Source organism: Schistocerca piceifrons, chromosome 11 (assembly GCF_021461385.2).
Source record: "Schistocerca piceifrons isolate TAMUIC-IGC-003096 chromosome 11, iqSchPice1.1, whole genome shotgun sequence".
In the NCBI taxonomy this organism is placed as follows: Eukaryota; Metazoa; Arthropoda; class Insecta; order Orthoptera; family Acrididae; genus Schistocerca; species Schistocerca piceifrons.
In genome coordinates, this window is record NC_060148.1 from 110,756,623 (window position 1) to 110,763,879 (window position 7,257).

The following is a 7,257-nucleotide window of genomic DNA, read 5'->3' on the forward strand; positions in this document are numbered from 1 at the left end:
AGCAGTACGGTTTATATCACTGATACGCAAAGAGTAATTTTAACGTTTTTTGTTGAAGTAAACGAAAAAGGAGGAATGGGAACAGTAGACAAACGTTCAGAATCAAGGACTGATATAATCTCCTCTCTACGTCCCTCGTTATGCTGATAGACAGGTCTGTAGCACAGGAGGTGGTCTAGGTTAGGTTGGAATAAGACGGTATGGTTGGAGACGGGTAATCCATTGGATGTGAATGGGCAACGGATTGCTATGCAGCAGCGCCTGAGGTCCACATTTGCACTGTAATTAAGGCACTTTGCCACATACAGGGCGAGTGAGGAGGAAAGGTACATGCTTTCAGATGCGGTAGTACAAGTGGTACTGAACAAACAACTTCATGTGGACATATGCCACATTGCGAATGGTTTCGGAGATACGTTTAATATTACTTCTCTACGTTTTTCTCGAAAACCGCACACTCCAATGAAAACGTGTCTTAGTACACAATTAAACTAAATTAAATTTGCTACAAAAAAGGTTCTATTTATTTTTGGTCTAGGACTTTACAGTTTGCACGGAGACATCGCGAGAATATTGAAAATCTCGCGCGTGCGCTGTAGCTTTTTATAGGCCAGTTTTCCTACTTGATAGACCGAAAGCGTCCTGTACCAAACTGCTCGTCCAACTTCATCTGTGTTCCTGTGGTACGTTGTAAAAAGAATATAATACAGAACGTAAATAGAAATGTATATCAAAAGTGTTCTATCTCGAAAACCATTAGGAATAGGCCATATATCCACATAAAGTTTTTTGTTCAGAATCACTAATGCCATCACCCGTCAAAACACTTACCTTTTCTCCTGACTCACCCTGTGTATCGTACCTTCCAAATTAAAACCTAAAATGCAAGGTAACTTCAGCATATGTTAGAACGATAAAAGAATTCTCCCATGAGTGCCCTGCCGATGCCAGATATTTACTTTGACCTGTGTCGTAATTTCACGGGACGTCCTGTGTGCACAGACAGAACACATTTATTTTCCTCCTACATTCTTGCTTGAAAGGCACAGTGTGGTGAAACTTTTAAGTACCTTAGACTGAAAGGGGAGTTTGTTACTTTGCGAAGCATATGAATGTCTTATTAAGGGGAATAAATTACTTTTTGTTGCTACAGATATTTCACGCATACTGCATTTTAGGAGTAGTTTATCTGGCGTTTTGGTCATCAGTCAAACGAGATGGGTAGTAGTATTAACAGGTACCATATTTTTGAATATTTCACGAAATTCGTGCATCGATAATAATGTGCAGTTTACTGTGTTTTCTGTCTAAGCCGGAGAACATTATCTTTACTACTCGTTCCTTAGATGTTTCTGACCGTAGGATCTTCGGCCGCAAATGTGTAGTGTTATATGGAGGCCAGAATTTAGATGAGAACGTTCACTGATCAGTATGTAAATGAATAGACGGTAATAAATTTGTCGTCGGGATGGAAATTTCATTGTTACCCACATAACGCACACGAAGTTGTACGGAGAATTTTCCCGTCATTAACAAATAGTGTGACGTCAGTGCCTCTTCTCGTGGCAACAGTTGTCCTGTGCTGTGATTGGCCGAAAACAGCAGTCCGAACAGAAGCCAGATTATATTCAGTTTTCGCGAAGTTTAGTAGGCTTGTTTCGGAGTCATAGCTTATTGAATTGTACTCTACGAAATGAAGTTCGTGGTACGTTTTAATGAACATAGATACTGGAAAACGAAAACCACCTTCGCTTCCATGCACTCCAGGCACTCGGTACGAGCCTAAGACAGTAGACGTGGAGCTGGAACAACGGTTCTGCTCGCGTGGTCCGCTGTATTGTGAAGACAAAAATAAATAAAGGAAACCGCGGAAGAGAAGACTTGATGTGGCGTCAAGGCTGTTTAATAGAACGACTCACTTAGTGGCGTACCAACAAATTCTTTGGCAGGGGGGGGGGGGGGAGATCAAGCAAAGCCCATTTGCTGACTTCGTCTTTCAGCCAAACCGTTAAGAATACATAGATACCGACCGTGTGGGAAGGTGATAGCTACGCAGCGCTCGTCTACAGAAACAACTCGTTAATAATAATAATAATAATAATATGGACGAGATTTTAAGGTTAGTGCTCTGTAAAATTGTCTCGTTGCATTAATTTTTATAAGGCGTTTATCTGGAAAGACATTGGTCCAAATTCGTTTTAAGACCTTTTACGAAAAGGAATACCTATTTCTTATATTATAGACGGGGATAACAATCGTGTAGAGAAATCTTTGATTAGTGTTACTATTTTAGAGATACTGTGCATCACATCATAATAGAAAAAGAAAAACGTAATTTGAAATGAGGCATTTGTTTTGTTTTTATTTAGACTACAAATATTTAGGTACAATTTCCAAATGTAGCTTTCCTTTCTACGGTTCTGGAAACAAATTTTTTCATGACATCGACAAGATTAATTTTTCCAGTCGTGTCTTGATGAATATGGAAGACGAGTAAAGGGGTGAGTCATCGCTGATCTGAAGCAAGTTTTAAATCGTATCAAAGCGCTGTATGACCTCTGATGATGATGACGGTACTGGAACTGTCAGAACCAGAATGATGAGGCAAATAACTTCCTGGAGGAGTTGTTTAACCCTAACAGGTTCAGCGATAAGTTTTCTTCCAATAGAGGGTACGTTACATGGTTGTATACCAGTCGCAATGGTTCGCCTCATTTCGAGCTGTGCAGAAAACCTGTCCAGTTTGAAGTCTGTTGTATTTACTCAAAGCAATATTCCCAAACGTCGTGTATATAGTGGACTGGACGTCTTTGGGAGAACTTAATAACCATCGCTTCAAGATGGGATAGTCTCTCTAAATCCTCTTGGTTGCCCCTCGATAATTTTTTCAGAATGAGATCAAGAATTTCGAACGAATCCTTTCTAAAATTTCGTTCTGAAGACAATTTTTTGGGAACAGATGGTGTTTCTGTGTGTTGCAATTTCGCCGGAATTTTTCTTGGCTTCGAGATATTTGTGTGTTTCATATTTTGGTCTTTAGAATAATTTTTGGATTTCTCTAACAGCATGTCATATGGTTCTGTAGTTGGACTTGCAGGAGCCAGTTAAAGAACCTCGACAAAATGTTTCACTCTGGCTGCATTAAAATTTGTATTCCGTGGGGATCTGACAAGTTCTCACACAATCCAGACGCTTCAGTTGCTACTGTTACACAGCGTGATTAAAAATACCTTGACACCTGCCTGAAAAGGACTTCAAAGTTCGTGGGGTCCTCCATCGGTAATGCTGGAATTCAGTGTAGTGTTGGCTCACCCTTAGCCTTGATGACAGCTTCCACTCCCGTAGCCATAAGTTCAGTCAGGTGCTAGAAGGTGTTTTGGGGAACGGTTGCCCATTCTTCACGGAGTGCTGCACTGAAGAGGTGTATCGATGTGGGTCGGTGAGGCCTGGCACGAAGTCGGCGTTCCAAAACGTCCCAGAGGTGTTCTGTAGGATTCAGGTCAGGACTCTGTGCAGGCCAGTCCATAACAGGGATGTTATTGTCGTGTAACCACTCCGCCACCGGTCGTGTTCGATCGTGTTGAAAGATGCAATCGCCATCCCCGAATTGTCCTTCAATAGTGGGAGGCAAGAAGGTGCTCAAAAGACAATGTAGGAGTGTTCTGTGATAGTGCCACGCAAAACAAGGGGTGCGAGCCCCCTCCATGAGAAACACGACCACACAACAACACCACCGCCTCCGAATTTCACTGTCGGCACTACACACGCTGGCAGATGACGTTCACCGGGCGTTCGCCATACCCACACCCTGCTATCGGAACGCCTCATTGTGTACCGTGATTCGTCACTCCGCACAACGTTTTACTCCTGTTAAATCGTCCAATGTTTACACTCGTTAACACCAAGCGAGGCGTCGTTTAGCATTTACCGGTGTCATGCGTGGCCTATGAGCAGCAGCTCGACCGTGAAATCCTAGTTTTCTCACCTTCCGCCTGTCATAGTACTTGCAGTGGATCCTGATGCAGTTCGGAATTCCTCTGTGATGGTCTGATAGATGTCTGCCTGTTACACATTATGACCCTCTACAACTGTCGGCGGTCTGTCAGTCGACAGAAGAGGTCGGCCTGTACGCTTTTGTGCTGTCTGTCCCTTCACGTTTCCACTTCACTATCGCACCGGAAACAGTGGACCTAGGGAGTGTAGAAATCTCGCGTGCAGACGTATGAGACAAGTGGTAACCGATCACCTGACCACGTTGAAGTCCGTGAGTTCCTCGGAGCGCGCATTCTGCTCTCACAATGTCTGATGACTTAGGTCTCTGATACGGAGTACCTGGCGGTAGGTGGCAGCACAGTGCGCCTAACATGAACAACGTATGTTTTGGGTGTGCCCGGATGCTTTTGATCATTGTGTATATAAAAAATAGTTTCAAACTCTTCGGGCCGCTTCGCATAGCCCCGCAGGACTGATCTTTTGTCTCTTAAGTGAGCTCGGTACATTCAATATTTCGGTCACTGTCTTCTGGACTCGCTGATAGTTTTCCCTCAAATATGCGAAAAATTTGACTCTTACAGCCCATTGGGTGGGACACATGGGAATCAGACGTTGACAACACGTGCATACACGTGTTTCGGCTTTGCTGATTTTAGAATTGTATTTGAGGCGTCTTTCACAGCTACCGGTACATGACACAATGGATGACAACTTCTTCAAACAATGAATGCTGCAGTGGATGTAACAACGGTTTGGCCGGTCTTGAAGGGTTTTCTTCACCCCTTGTTCCGCCCAGACATATTAGCTGCACAATCGTAGCAGTGGGCGCGTAAAAACTCAATTTTAGTGACAGCCCTAGAAGGATGTCTGTAATCGTAGTTACCAGCGTTTTTGCCTTGGAGTCCGACGGACTGCATGAAGCCAGAAAAAGTTTTTATTTCAAGCGTCTCAGGGTCAACACTATGTACACGAAGAGTGCTAGCCAAGTTCGTCGTTGAATGTTCTAATTGTGTAGAAAGGCGAATTTTTTATTTGCTGCACATTTCCTCGCTGGATCGTGTGAGCCATAATTTCCACTACTTCGTTTTGTACCGCCGGTGGCAACCAAGGGTTATGACGTTTTCAGAAATATCTTCAGTTCTGGCACATCATTCTTCTTATCAAGAAAAGTCGTGAAGTTTCCCAGAGACTGTTTCAAGACCTCTGTGTGTTTCCCATTCGACCCAGGAACCTGAGTGAGCTGACAATTACTAGCAGAGCGGTTCTAGCTTCATCCTGATCGGTCAGCAGACATCTGACACGACCAGTAACAGGTGTCCTGTTTTCATGTTGCCGAGTAATTGCTCGAGACCCTCGGTGGAAAAGACTCTTTTCGTGTATCTCGAATTTTTCTCCGGTTTTTTCCAGTTACAGAAGACTAAGAAGTTTTTAAGAAAAGCTCTCCCTTTCTTTGGTCTTCTATTGTTCACTAAGTGGATGGACCGAATGCAGTCATAGCAGATACCACTGCCACTCTTTTCTTTGTAATGAAGCCACGGATAAGCCACATACCATTCCGATTTACAATATCTTTTATTGTTTCGTGGAAACTTACGCTTGTTTGATGGATGAAATTTTGTTTCAAGAACAGGTATACTTGAAGTAGAACCCACTGTTTCCATGTGAGAATGCATGTTTGGCAGTCCTGCGCCACAACTGTAATGTCCATCGCCTCTACCTCGTTGTATGTGTCACAAGTAAGAGGAATCATTGTAAACGTTATTGAGCATCTTCACTGGTGTCCAAAATCAAAGCAAGGAACGGAAATTTTTCAAGGTTGCGTTTATTTTGCCACAAAGCTGTGAAAAAAGACAGTAAAATGGAAACAGTGCAAAGAACGCAGGACGTAGTCAACTGCAACACGCATAGTAGACAGAAATGATTTTCGTTTTGTCCAACTTGACGTATTTGCTCACATTCTGACAACTGGTTAGCGTGCTCAGTAGGGCGTGTGACCTCCTCTGGCACAAATACGGGCCTGACAACGGCGGACAGCTGTGAATGACGTCACCAATCTCGTGTTGAGGCGACAACGCCCTTTCTGCCCGCAGAGCTGCTCCCGAGTCTCCCAGGGCGGCCAGTGGACGCAGCCTGTTTCCTTACTGCGTCCCAGACAAGTCGGGAGAGCGAACTGGCCGCGGCACGCGTGCAGCATCTTCAGTTTCCGTAAGGAACACCAGCCGCGTGTGCTCAGAGAGGTCGGCCGTCACCGCTCATCGAGACAGTCTGGGCACACCGCAGCTCGCAGCAACCTCGCCTGAGATTCCGAGCTCTCCTCACAGCAGTTGAGCCGTGCTGGTTCACGCGTACGAGTTCCTGAAGAGGTGCTGGAATGGTCAACACAGTCCCTGCCCACACCACCAGGGACCTCTTTCCGCAAGGTTTGGGTCCCGGCACCGTGTCCCACGTGCCCCCCACATGCGAATCCGCCCAGAATCTCTCTCCACCAAGTCGGGACTCGTGTGTGGAAAGAACATTGGCCCACTGTTCTACGTCTAGGTGGCGTGTTGACAGCTCCACTCTAGACGTTCCCTTCTGTGAAGACACGCAGGAGGAAACTCACGCGGTAAATAAAATATTTTCTGTGTGTTCAATGAGGAACTGCCGAGTAAAGCACTGTATTTGTGTGTTTGACATTCAGCTTTCAGTTGTTAAATCAATTCAAGATAAACTGGACAATGTTCATAGCGATAAATGTAACGTTTGTCATGAAACGGGTATGAAATTACAGAGAACTCAAATCTCGTCTAATATGTACGAATGCTTCTCAATGACTGTTTAACGTGCAAGAATGAAGCCGCTTCGCAGTGTGTTAGGACTTCTTGCCGGAAGCGACTGTATATTAACTGCTTCTGTTTTTGCGGCAAGTTTTATTCTAAACATTGACTTGCATTGTAGCACTGTACTTTCCTTTCATAAGCTAACGATTGGCATTAATATACGGCGCGTATCAAAAAGAATCGTCCGATTTAAAAAATCATAGCCATTATGTTATTTGAGATGTGTGTGTGAACAACGTACTGTTGCAAAGAGCGAACTCGTAGTTTTACATGGTTCCCGCCAGGTAGCAGCAGTGTGCACCAACTTAAATTCAAATAAAAATGGTGTCCGGATAACAGAAAGCGTTTCGTGTTCTGCGTTTTGCACAGTGCGGGTCAGTAATACCGGTTCAGCGTGTCTTCCGTACTAGCAATGTTGTGGATCCTCCTACAGCACAGAGCATTA